The sequence below is a fragment of the Nycticebus coucang genome, chromosome 16 (genome assembly GCF_027406575.1).
Source record: "Nycticebus coucang isolate mNycCou1 chromosome 16, mNycCou1.pri, whole genome shotgun sequence".
Lineage (NCBI taxonomy): Eukaryota > Metazoa > Chordata > Mammalia > Primates > Lorisidae > Nycticebus > Nycticebus coucang.
The window spans coordinates 36,376,342-36,390,281 of record NC_069795.1 but is presented as its reverse complement, the minus strand read 5'-3'; the positions used below and the strand labels follow the sequence as shown (position 1 = coordinate 36,390,281).

The following is a 13,940-nucleotide window of genomic DNA, read 5'->3' as shown; positions in this document are numbered from 1 at the left end:
ATGCCTAACTTCAAAGAGTCAAAACACTTTTTGTTAAGGGCTAATGCATCTGGTGACTTTCAATTGAAGCAAATATTCATGTACTGCTTTGGAAATTAAGAACCCTTTAAGAATTATGCTAAATCCACTCTTATTTGTGCTCCATGAATCATACAACAAAGCCTGGATAAAAGTAAATATGTTTATAGCTTCGTTGAAAATATCCCAAGCCTACTATTAATATCTACTACTAATAAAAATTAAAAAAAAGATTTGTTTCAAAATATTGCCATTCATTGACAATTGACCTATTCACCTAAGAGTTCTAGTGGAAATGTATAGGAGATTAATGTAACTTCCTTGTCTGCTAATGCAACATCTCTTCTGAGGCCCATGGATCAAGGAACAATTTTTATTTTCTCGTCTTATTCTTTAAGAAATACATTTTGTATAGCTATGTCTGGCATAAATAGTGATTCCTATGATGGATCTGAGCATAGTAAATTGAAAATTACCTGGAAAAGATTCATCATTTTAGATGACATTCATAGGAGGTGGTCAACTCATCTCCTATTAAACACCATTTTTAAAAAAATATTTACGGTTTTATTTTTTAGGAATCATTTATTGGATAGTTTAATCATTCATTAATGGATGCAAAACACACAGACAATTATTATGAAAGATATAGAGGTTACAAAGTTTCAGACCCAAGATTCAATTTATTTAGATCTTTAAAGAAAGCAACTAGATACAGCAACTGTTTACAGCATCATTGAAAATATCCCAAACCTACTATGAAAATCAACTACCAATAAAAATTTTAAAAAAGATTTCTTTTTTTAAATAATTATGAATAATTATAGATCAAGGAAAAATTAATATGTCATAAATAAGACAAGAAAAAAGTATACAGCTATTCAGTATAGTCAAAGCTTTTCCAATAGGGAAAATCAGAGAAACATTTATGAATAAAAAAAAAAAAATTTGGTTGATCTGAAGAAATAAATTGAATGTAGAAAAAAATGTCATCCCAAGTGGATGGAAAATATATACTTTTTTCTGTCATTAATTTTGTTCTTTAGAAATTGTACAGATACTAGAAATAACTTGTACGTGCTTTTAATTGATTTTTCAAATATCAAGCCATTAGATGCTTTTAGAAAATCAACAGAAAATCTGACAAAATATATAACATAAAGTAATTCTCAGAATGAGTTATCGATTTGTACTCTGATTTCTCCACGTGGCTTCCACAGAAATTATTTGCAAATAAATAATTAAGAAAAATGGTAGTACTGAGAAAACATACCTACTTCAAATTATTTCATAATATGTGGGCCATTATTAAATTTTTTACATACATAAAAATTAAGAAATGGAAAATCTGTGCAGATGGAAATAAATGAAGCCCTCCTAGCAACACCAATAATCCAAGCAAGTTGAAAATTGCACAGATGATTCATAAAAGACTCTATTGACTGTGTTTCTTAAAGTGGAATAATGGACCTTAACATGTCTGTCTCAAAACTTTCATAGTGACCTGCATGTTAGAAAGACAAAGACAGTGGTTATGCTATTCTACTAACCATTCTCTATGTAGTATATGAGATAAGGAAAGAATGTTATTACAATGATGAAATAAATTCAATTTACATGTTAGTGATGCTATTTCAATATTTAGAAAATGTTTCGGTTCGATAAAATATGATTGGCAGAGTTATAGTAACAGCAAATAAATGAATAAGTACATTTATCTAGATGTGGCACCTACATTGTAATTTGGGCTAATATGAATGTTACTTGAGCTTAATTTCAATGTAGAAGAAAATTTATCATCTGATCTCATTAAAGAAAATGACTATAATGAAACATTAGTGAGGAGGTTTGAATAGACAATTGAAAGCAATTGGCCAGATAAAAGTTGTGAGGTTTAAATAAAATACTCCTGGTTAACACTAAGGGTCAGTCTCAAGAATATACACAGAGTTATGGGAAAACTATCAGAAAAAATGGAAATGGGTTGTGGATGACAAAAAAATTTTTGCTTATTTGCACATGTATTGGCCATTTTCTTGGCAAAACAAAATTGACTTCTACCAGTAAAAATGAGGGTACAGGGCAAGTCCAGATCACAGAGTTTATAAAATGCAGATGGGCACTGCCACATTGAACAACTAAGGGTGACTATATCAGTATTATCAGAACCATCTCCTCAAGAGCCATCTGGGGTTGTTTTCAGAAGTATCTCGGAGGACTCATCAGAGCTTCAAAGCAGTAACTCTTTTCTTACTATTCCAACTATTTTTATAGAATCTGTTGTTATTCCACACAAATCGTTTTTAGAAAGTTGTCCTTTGATAGTTAAAAGGCATATTATGTTTTCCAGGAATTGATGTGAGTCACTTTTAGAATTTCATTTTTTTGCCTTCATTCTCATGGCAACATGTGTGGGCTATTACTGAAGATATAAAAGGATCAGTAATAAAGAAATTACTTAGGTGGAGGATTACAGGGAAGGGCATGTGTGCGTGTGTGTGTGTATGCACACCAGTATACAAGTGTACACACATTATGTCTCATAGTTTTAGAACAGCAAAAATGATACTAGAAATTTTCATTGCTGGGTATTTCAGTTGGTTCATGGTAAAAAATCCAATCACTAAGTTTGTAATTCTATAAAATATGAGTGATATTATGATAATTTTCTACATATCTACTTAAAAAAGCCACTAAGTAAATCACTCAAATAAAGTTAAAGTATTACAACTAGTTTCTATGAAAAGCAACATTATTATCGTGTAGATCTGAAATTAAATTTTAATCAGATTTTAAAAAGCTTATACTCAAAATGATTTGGAAAGATTTTTAGGGATGATTGTTTTTGAGATATTCTATAATACTTATGAGAGATACTAAATTTGATTGCTCTCAAGGTATTAAAATGCAAAGAAATTTATATATCATTGCCTGATTGTTAGCCCTGCATAGTCCTGTGCAAGTGTGTGGCTATGAGCTGATGGATTGACAACTCTTTAAATAATAGGTATATGGTGAGAATGAGCTACTTAGACAAGCTACTTACAAGATTATCTAGTTTAAAATATCTTGAGGTGGAAAAGAAAAAGATAAATTTCATTGAGTTTTATACATAAATGGAAAACAGTTTAAGTACCTAAAGAACTAAAAAAATGACAACTTTTAAATGAAGAATTTTGAAGATGTTTGATGAAGCTTGGAAAGAAAATATCCAAGACTTTTAGAACATATCAGTATCACCTGGAATGAATAGTGTATCTGCTTATTTGCTTTTTGAAAGAGCAAATTAGCCTTTAAAAACCAGAAAGACACACACACACACACACACACACACACACACAGAGGCAATCATTTTTTCATGAAAGAGGTTATATCAAGAAAGCCATTTTAAAAAGTGAAAACCACATCCAAACACAAAGCATGTATAAGACATTTGCATTCAGAGTGACTAAAAGTTTTTAATTAAATTCTTAAGTACTACTTACTGATCACCAAAACAACTATTAGACTCATAACTAGAAAATAATTTTCTTCATATGAGATTTTAAAATGTTTTAAATGTCTATTCTTATTATGAAACATTGGTAAAAATAAAATCATACTTATCTTTTGTTTTTTGGAAAGTAATACAAGATTATATTTTTAAAGAAAGTGTAAATTTGAATCCTAAATTTGGCTTCAATTCATTAATTAATAAAGCACTATTTATGTCTGGTGTGTGAACTCATAAATAATTGCTCTTTGATAGTTTCAAATACAGGCACATGACACATAATGATGTTTCAGTCAATGATGAACTACATATGCGATGGTGGTCCATAATTATAATGGAGTGAAAAATTCCCATTACATAATAATATGGTGGCCATGATAATGAAGGAGCAAAACACATCACTTATGTTTGTGGTGATGCTGGTGGAAACAAACCCACTGTACTGCCAGTCCCATAGAAATACAGCCGTAAGACATACAATTCTGTTAATACTTGATAATGATAATGATAATAAATAACTATATTGGTGGTTTATGTATGTTCTGCACTATACTGTTTGTAGTCATTTCAGAATGTAGCCTTTCTATTTACTAAAAAAATCTAGTTACTTGTAAAAGAGTCTCAGGCAGGTTCTCCAGGAGGCAACAATTCAGAAGGCATTGTTGTCATGGGAGAAGAAAGCTCCATGCATGTTATTGCCTCTAAAGACTTCCCACTGGAACAATTCATGGAGGTGGAAGACAGTGATGTTGATGATCCTGACCCTGTGTAGGTCTAAGCTAATGTATGTGTACTTAATTTTTACCAAGAACATTTATAAATTAAAAAATAATAATAAAAATACAACTAACAGGGGATACATTTAAGCTTAGAGAATAAGCAATTAAAACAATACGTTTGTGTAGATATACAATATCTGGTGTTTCCAGTAAATATTATCACAAAAGAGTCAATAAGTTAAAAAGTAAAATTTAAAAAATAAAATAGTTTCAGTAAGTTAAGGTTAATTTTTTATTTAAGAAAAAATATTTTCATAGATTTTGTGTAGTCTAAGTGTACAGTGTTTATAAAGTTTATGTAGTGTGCAGTAATAGCCCAGGATTTCACATTTACTCACCACTTGCTCATAGAATTACCTAGAGTATCTTTTAATCTTGAAAGTTTTGTTTATGGTAAGTGCCCTAGAGTGCACCATCGTTTAGCTTTTAACTTTTCTTTTCTACATTTAGGTATGTTTAGACTGACAGATACTTACCACTGTATTATAATTGCCTATAGTATTCAATAAAGTAACATACTGTATAAGTTTGTGGCCTAGGAGAAGTAGGCTATATACCATACAGCCTAGGTGTGCAGGATGTGTAGTAGGCCATGCCATGTAGGTTTGTGTAAGTGTGCTCTCTATGTGTCTTCATAATGACAAAATTGCCTTACGATCCATTATTCAGAATATATGTTCCTTGTTAAGGTGCACATGACTAGTTTACATATTGCTTACTTTTCCTTTTCATCAAGTAACTGACAGAAACATTCAATTACACAGGGAAGAGAATTGACAATGTAATAAAATGGACAATAACGTGACAAAAACATCATTTGTACATATAATACTATCAACATATTAATATACAGTTTTTTTCAGTAGCTTTGTTGTCTTATTATATAAAATTAGATATAGAAAGAAGACATAATAAGAAAAATGCTATAACGATATGCTGGTTCATCTCTGGCTTTTTAAACTGAATAACACATAAGGAGCATTCTATAATGTTTTTAAATGTCTTAGGTTATCTCGATTTTTCCATGAAATCTGAAGAATTCCTTCCTAAGATAAAGTGTAATATAACAAACATATTGTATAGTACAAAATAATTTTGAACTAGAATTTGAAGGAGAAAAAATGAATTGCAAGAAAATGGTATAACAAAGAAATTTCAAAGGCAAAAGAGAAGTGGATTTTTATAAAGAAATGTCCTTACTTGAGAGTTAATGGAGTCTCCTCTGCTGAGAAGTAATAGAGAAAACAGTTAGTTTAGGAAGTAAAACTAAATTAGATAGATATATATCTAATATTATATATATTATATATAATATATATATTAGCTATATATATATATTTTTTTTTTTAAATAAAGTTGGCTGCCCTAATTAGCCATAAGAGGAATAATTGGGGCTGCTATGGGGATGGTCCTGTATACCAAAGGATAAAGCCACAATGTTGATTGTACTGTTTTTTCGGGAGATGAAGTTAACCTAATACAGTTTTGACATTGTGTATGAAAGAAAAGTTGGATGTTTGTAGCTACAAATCTAGTGTTTAACACACATATAGACACCAAACTATATCAATAACTAAAATATCAATAAATAACAATGCTGACTGGTGGAAAAACATAGTGTCTGACATTTTTTAAGTCCACCTCACAAACCATTGCCTTCAACAACAATAAATACAGGAGTGATAATTGTTCCCAGACATCTGTAATTAAAACTGAGTTACTGGGTGGAGCCTGTGGCTCAGTGAGTAGGGCGCGGGCCCCATATACTGAGGGTGATGGGTTCAAACCTGGCTCTGGCCAAACTGTAACAAAAAAAATAGCTGGGCGTTGTGGCAGGCACAACGCCATGGGAGGCGTAGTCCCATGGGAGGCTGAGGCAAGAGAATCCCCTAAGCCCAACAGCTGGAGTTTGCTGTGAGCTGTGATGCCATAGCTCTCTACTGAGGGTGACAAACTGAGACTCTGTCTCTAAAAAAAAAAAAAGAAAAATTAAAACTACAACAAAAAAAACTGAATTACCATACACTCAGCCACTCAAACAGGCTAAGATAAGTAATAAACTTAATTTTCATGTGTGTGAAAAGAAATAACAGCAATGATGAAAACAAGAAGGCAATGTGCATGGGGTTTCGGAGCTGATAGGCTCCTGTGCAGAGAAGCAAATTTCCAGGAAAAAGAAAAGCAGCAGGCTGGTTCCTGACAATCTCCTGCTTTCACTTTCAGTTCCTGCCAGGGCTACTTGAATTTCCTCTCTTTTCTTAAGTTGAATTATGGTATAATCTTTAATAAATGTTTGACTCTGGGTGAGATTATTTAATATGAACTCAGGATACTTCCAACCCAAAGAATCTTTACTTTCAATTATACAGAATCATATGGCTGAGTTGTTTTAATTTGAGGGTAAAGATGAATTTATCCTAAATGTAGGGTATAGAACAAGGAATTTTGTTTTCAGACAGCCATTCAGTTAGTCAGAAGGGCAAAACAGAATTAAAAGGTGAATGTATAGAGATTGAACACTGTTTACAGTGAAGCTGAAAACAGTTTTTCATAAACATAAAAGTTGACTGTTATATCAACAATAAAAGTGATGCATTATGTTCAATCCCAAAGTAGGAACTGCTTGAGATTTCCCTTACTAGCCTTTCTTAGAGTTGTTTGGATAAAAATAAATAGTGATAAATTTTGTTTCTTAGCATGAAGTACACTTCTGCATGTGTGAATGATTTCACTCTGTCGCTGATCCTCTGGGGATCCTTGTAGATTTTAGGATGACTCCTGAGGCATTGCAATGATAATAGAAGCTAAAAGTGAGCCATTCAATACTGTGTGACAAGTTGCATTTGAGGGTTTTATATTAAGATTTTTTCCATTAGAATTCATTTTTACTTTTCATTAATAATTTATTTTAATTAATATTACCAATCTATTTTATATTTATATTTAATTTAATTATCATTATAAGACTATAAATATATTATTATTGTTAGTCATCTTTAGGAAAAGAAGATATTGATGCCTAGGAAAGTTATGCAAATTGCTCAGCTAAACAGAGGTAGCAAATCATTCAGTTGGCTTTCAACTGGGTCCTCTATATTGAGTATTCTTTCTAAACTGCATGCTATATCTTCTTTATGGTATAGAATATGATGTAAGAGAGCAATCACTGAGCCTAGAGCTAGAAAACATAATTTCTTTTCTTAATTCTGATAGTTTCTATCTCCTTAATTGGAATGGTCCCAACACAAAGAAGTAATAAATGCCTGAGGTGATGGATACCCTAATTACCCTGATTTGATTAATACATATTGTAAGCACTACCAAAACAAATCATACGTACTCTGTAAGCATATACAATTTTTTTATGCAAAGCTATTATTTGCCTATAATCATTAAAAATAAAAAAGTTTAAAAATGCTTAAGCAAAAAATAAGACTTGGTCTCTTGTGAATTCAAATATGATACATAAATGTAAAGTATTTTATAAAAACAGTCTTGTTTCTTTTGAATCATCCTATATACTATGACAGTGTTTGGAAAATTTTATTTAAGAAATGCTTGTGAATTAGTTATGAAGATTATACTGAAGCAAGGAAGATATTATAAAGCCTTAGTCTAGGAGACAGAAACATTTTTGTGCCATAAACAGAAAAAGAAAGAACAGGAAAGTCTATTTTGAGAAAAAATGAAAACCTATTTATATTGGATAATTTCAGGTAAAGGAGGATACAAATGGAAATTAATGAGCCTTAAAATGTTAGCAAAGTATGACTAAAACTTCTGGAGAGATTAAAACTAGACATTGATTTCAGATGTCAGCCTATACTTAGAGTATATTTATAAAAATCTGAGTTTATTTTCTATTGTTAATGTAAAATAATTCCTCAAACTTCATGTTTCCAAAAAGAGTCCATTTGTTATTTCAAAGTTTCCTTGGATCAGGATTCTGGGTATGTACTAGTTGCGTACTATGACCAGGATATTACCAGTTGAACTAAATGTATCTACTGGGACTTAATCTCACCCGAGTTTAGAGTGCCTTTCAATATCAGTAGTTATACAAATAATTTCATTTTTAAAAATAATGAAACTGGAATCTTAGTAATAAAAGTTTGCCCTGCCACAAGATCCACAAAATGGTAATTAGCTTCTGTAAGGTCAACAACAGAACTTTGTTGTTGTTTCTTTTAAATCTTTATCTAATTAAGTCAGGCCTATCCAGGATAATCTCTGTTTTGATTAACACAAAGCCAACTGATTAGAAAACTTAATTACATCTGAAAAAAAAAAATATATATATAAACAACAGCATTGGAAGTGATATTCTGTCACATTCATACATTTCACATTCTCTCAAACAGTAGGAATTAAAGATCACCCCATAATTATATATGTGATTATATCATGTCATTGATTAAGGATCATTTGAGAATTCAGTTTATCACAGATGAATTATAATATTCGTCTTTCATTATCTTTTCTTCTATAATTTCTCTGACAAGATAAATCAAAATGATATATAATAAAAAAATTATTTCAGAAAATTCAAGTAAATATTTCTTTATCTTATTTAAGATCTATGCAATGACATAATCCTATTTTAAAATTGCATATAAGTAGTTTTTGTTAGCATAAATTTACTTGCATAGGGCCAGAGCAAGATGGTGGACTCAAAACAAATCCTTACTAGCCACTCACAGAAAAACAGGAGAACTAGTACTAGAACTCTAGCTACCTCTAGCTGGAGAAACTTAGACTCTGAGGACACAGCGAAACAGTTGGGGATTCCAGGAGGAGGAGGCCTGGAGATAAGCAGAACTGACACAGAAGGCAAGTGCTTATGAACAGAGGCCAGCAACCAGCAGTCATGTGGTTTGGGGACAGAAAAGGACTGTCCTACAACTTATTGATTTTCAACTAAACAGTTCCAGTGACAAGTTTAAACTGCTTAAATGAGTGAGAAGGCTAGGACAGTGTCTAGCCATGAAGATTGAATACCAGAAGGGTGTAATCTTCCTTAGGTCTGTCTGCTGTCTGGGCAGCATCATTGTGCGAAAGAAGCACCTAAGGAACAGTTCACAGTTTAGCTAGTGCATATCAGGCTCTGGCATGTGACTGAGCTTGCCCAGCCATCCTTGGGGTGAGCTGAGTGGACCCTTCCCCCACCCAAAGCCATAGTTGTACTGATTGACATGCCTCCTAATAAGGGTAGCAAGAGCTTTAGGACCCTACTCAGGTAGAAAGTGAATGCTGATAAAGTGACTAGGCCCTGACTGAAGCCAAATAAGTCACCAATACAGGACTCAAACTCCTCTACAATGAGAAAGTGGCGCACAGCTTCCATTTTTTATATAACAAAAGTTCTTCCTCTCTTAATACCACAGCACCACCTGTTGTCCAGGCAATATATTGTAATACACACACACACACACACACACACACACCTTCCATTTTATATGCTTTTTCACATCTTTTTTTATAGTTTTCTTTTATCTTTCTTTTTTCTTTTTTTGTTGTTCTGGTTGTCTTTTTGTTTGTTTGTTTTTTTTATTATGGTTGGAGAAAATAGGAGAGAAGTAAAAAAGGAGACAAGAATAAAAGGGACAAAAAAGCCATAATAACTTGTTATTCAAGAATGCTACATAGTTATATTTAAGAAAGTAAATATCAAGGATTCCTCCATTTCTGTTAAGATTTTTCAGCCCCTTTTATTCTTTCCTCCTTTTTACTTCTCTCTTATTTTCTTTTGGTAGAGATTTGTCCACTTTACTCATCTTTCCCACATAAATTTTTTATATAACACCTAAGATACATCCCTTTTTTTCCCTTTGTATTTTATAATTTCATTTTTAACTTCCTTTATCTATTTTTATTTTTATTTTTTATTGTTCTTCCTTTTCTCTGATTCCTGCAGGTTCATGTCATTGGTCTGGCTAGTGGTCAGGGCATCACTCAGGCTCAAGAAGGTCATAGCTCACAATATAGTGTATCCATTCACTTTAGCTTTTCATAAGATGGTATTGGTAGGTCCTCACCACAACATACTGCTGATTTTTTTGTCTTTTCTTTTCCCTTTACATTTAGCAGAGGTGTGGTATGATTTTGCCCAGGCTGTAAAGGTGCTTCTCACTTTGAGGGACCCATGTAGTTTAATGTCTAAAGGCCTAGATTTTCAGATGTAGTCATAGCACCCTGCCAATTACCACAATTACTCCTATCATCCTCTTTCTCTCTTTCTGTCCTTCTTATCTCCTACACAACAATTCTTCTCTTTCACCCCGCTCTTTATTTTTCTCTTTCTCTTTTACATTTCTTGGTCCCAATTATACTCCTTTCTGTTCTCTTCCATTTGACCTTATACAAAAAGAACACTTGAACACCTAAGCTCTGAGACAAGGTAATTTAAAGCAAAGAACATAATGAGAAAAAAAAAAGTTTGGGAATATTAAGAAGGAAACAATAAGAAAACACACATGAGGAAGACCCAACAGAAAAACTCTGGCAACATGAAAAACCAAAAGAGAGCAATAAACCCTACGGGAGCATGAGGCAGCTACTGCAGAGAATACCACCCATAAAGAATTAATTGAAATGACAGAAAGGGGATTTAAATTATGGATGGCAAAGGTAATAAAGGGAATTGACAAGAAAGTCAAAAACAGAACCAAAAAATGGATAAAAGATATGAAGAATATACAAAGACTATGACAGTTTAAGGAATAAAAAGTATAAATCAGGTAACTTGTTCAATAGTACAAAGTATCAATAACAGATTAGAGCATGGAGAAGAAAGAATGTTAGAGGTAGAGGATAATGCTCTTGAGGTAACCGTGGCAGTTAAAGAAGCATAAAAGAAAACGGAGAAAGCAAAACGTTTGCTCAGAGAATTATGAGACTTTGTGAAGCATTCAAACATATGAATTAAAAGTATCCATAAAGGAGAATAAGAATATTCCAAAGTAATGGAAACAATACTGGAGGATATCATAAGTAAAAACTTCCAAAGTATCACCAAAGATTCCAAAGCACTCCATTTAAAGTGATATTGAACCCTGGGTCAACTGAACATGAATAGAGAATCTCAAACACACATTGTAATAAAACAATACACATTGTAAAAACTCAAGATGAAAGAGAACTTAAAAGCACCCAGATTTATGAAACAGATGTTGATTGCTATAAGAATTACTGTAATACTGTAGTATTGTAATACTGTAGTAGCTTGAGACTTTAACACCCCTCTGGCTGAACTTGATAGATCCCCTGATTCCAAAAGCAGGAAGTGACACAATGAAAAAGGGGAACTACAGACCAATTTCAGTAATGAATATACATGCAAAAATGTTCGTCTCTCCTCTCAGATCCCTGATGGAAGTGTAGGAAGAAAGCTGGCAGATTTAAACTTATCTGCTTTCAAACTCATCGTCATAATGAAACTTAACACAAAAGTAAAAAGCCAGGTAAAGTTTCTAGAAGCTGCAAGAAGCCTGCAGAGCAAAATGGGAAGAAAGCAACCTCCATAGTGCCCTCAGCTCCCCAGTTTATTCAGTTCAATGATCACCATAACTGAGAAGCTGAATTAAAGAAGAAGAGGGTTGAGGAGATGAAGGAGAAACAGCAAGCTGCCTGGGAACAGAAGATACAAAGACACCGGAGCATGGAGAGCTACTGTCAGGATGCCCTGAGACGCCAGAAGGAGTTTGAACACAAGGAAGAAGTTTTGCAGGAGTTAAATATGTTTCCTCAGCTGGATGATGAGACCACAAGGAAGGCTTATTACAAGGAGTTCCATAAGGTGGTGGAATACTCTGATGTGATTCTGGAAGTCCCAGATGCCAGAGACCCATTGGGCTGCCGCTGCTTCCAAATGGAGGAGGCTGTCCTGCGGGCAGAAGGAAACAAGAAGCTGGTCCTGGTCTTGAATAAGATTGACCTGGTCCCCAAAGGAGGTTGTGGAGAAGTGGCTGGATTACCTTCGGAATGAGCTGCCTACTGTGGGTTTCAAAGCCAGAACCCAGCATCAGCTCAAAAACCTGAATCGTTGCAGTGTGCCAGTGGAGCAGGCCTCTGAGTCGCTGCTGAAAAGCAAAGCCTGCTTTGGAGCTGAAAATCTTATGAGGGTTCTAGGGAACTACCCACCACCACCACCTACCCACACTCTGTCCACCCATCTCAGTGCTGAGATTGTTAAGGAAATGACTGAGGTCTTTGACATCGGGGATACTGAGCAGGCCAATGAAGACACCATGGAATGCTTGGCCACTGGAGAATCTGATGAGCTGTTGGGTGACACAGACCCACTCCCAATGGAGATCAAGTGGCTCCATTCTCTGATGATGAAAATAGCAGATGCCATTGAAAATAAAACCACCATGTATAAGATTGGAGATCTCACTGGGTACTGCACGAAACCAAACCATCATCAGGTGGAGTGGGCTACTGCCCCAAGAACAACAGTACTGTGGATGTCTGCGCAGTGGACCACCACCCGATGTTGCAGAGGATCATGGAAATAGATCCCCTGCAGCAGGGCCAGGCTCCAGCGTCTGCCCTGAAGAATAAGAAGAAGATACAGAAGCGTACTGATAAAATTGCCAACAAATTGTCTGATTCCATGATGTCTGTCCTTGATTTCTCTGGCAACACTGATGACAGTACTGGTGACTGATGGACTCATCTCATTCCCTCCTAGAAGCACCGGTTCCAGTGGGATGGGAGAATACCAATGAAATAGTTTGGTTCTGCCTGAAGCACCTGCAGAATCCTAAGAGGCTGGAGTTGCCATACCCAATACCCTTTATTTAGCTCCTATTGTTTCACAGAAGAAATAAAAAATATATTAGCAAAATATATATATATATATTCAATAAAATCTTAGCCAGTTGATTATAGCTACATATTAAAAAATACATCGAGATCAAGTAGGCTTCATCCAAGATATGCAATGCTGGTTTAACACATGCCAATCCAGAAATGTAATTCAGAATATTAACAGAAGCAAAAAAAAAATTATATATATATATATATAATCCTGGGCAGCACCTGTGGCTCAAAGGAGTAGGGCACCAACCCCATGTACTGGAGGTGGCAGGATCAAACCCAGGTCTGGCCAAAAACTGCAAAAAATAAAATAAAATAAAATAAAATAAAATAAAATAAAGAATAAAATAAAAAATAAAATAAAAAACAAAAGTGATCCTTTCAATAGATGCAGAAAAGAGCATTTGATAAAATTTATCATCTCTTCCTAACAGAAACACCTAAGAATATAGGCATAGATGACACTTTTCTAAGTCTCATTGAAGCCATCTATGACAAACCCACAGCTAACATTATACTGAATAGTGTAAAATCGAAAGCTTTTCCAATTAGAATTGAAACCAGACAAGGATGTTCTCTATCTTCACTATTATTCAACATTGAGCTGGAAGTTCTAACCAATGAGATAAGGCAGGAGAAGGATATAAAACGGATGCAAATGTCAGGAGAAGTTTTCAAACTCTCACTCTTTGCCAATGATGATCTTATACTTAGAGAACCCCAGAGACTCAACTACTAGACTCCTGGAAGCAATCAAGAAACACTGTAACATCTCAGGGTATAAAATCAATGTCCACAAATCAATAAAGCTTGTATATGCCAATAAAAGC

General features: G+C 33.9%; 1 pseudogene; it reads left to right on the top strand.

Moving 5' to 3' along the window:
• Positions 1 to 11,731: 11,731 nt before the first annotated feature.
• LOC128567394 (guanine nucleotide-binding protein-like 3-like protein) lies at positions 11,732 to 13,041 on the top strand (annotated as a pseudogene).
• The last annotated feature ends 899 nt before the right edge of the window (positions 13,042 to 13,940 follow it).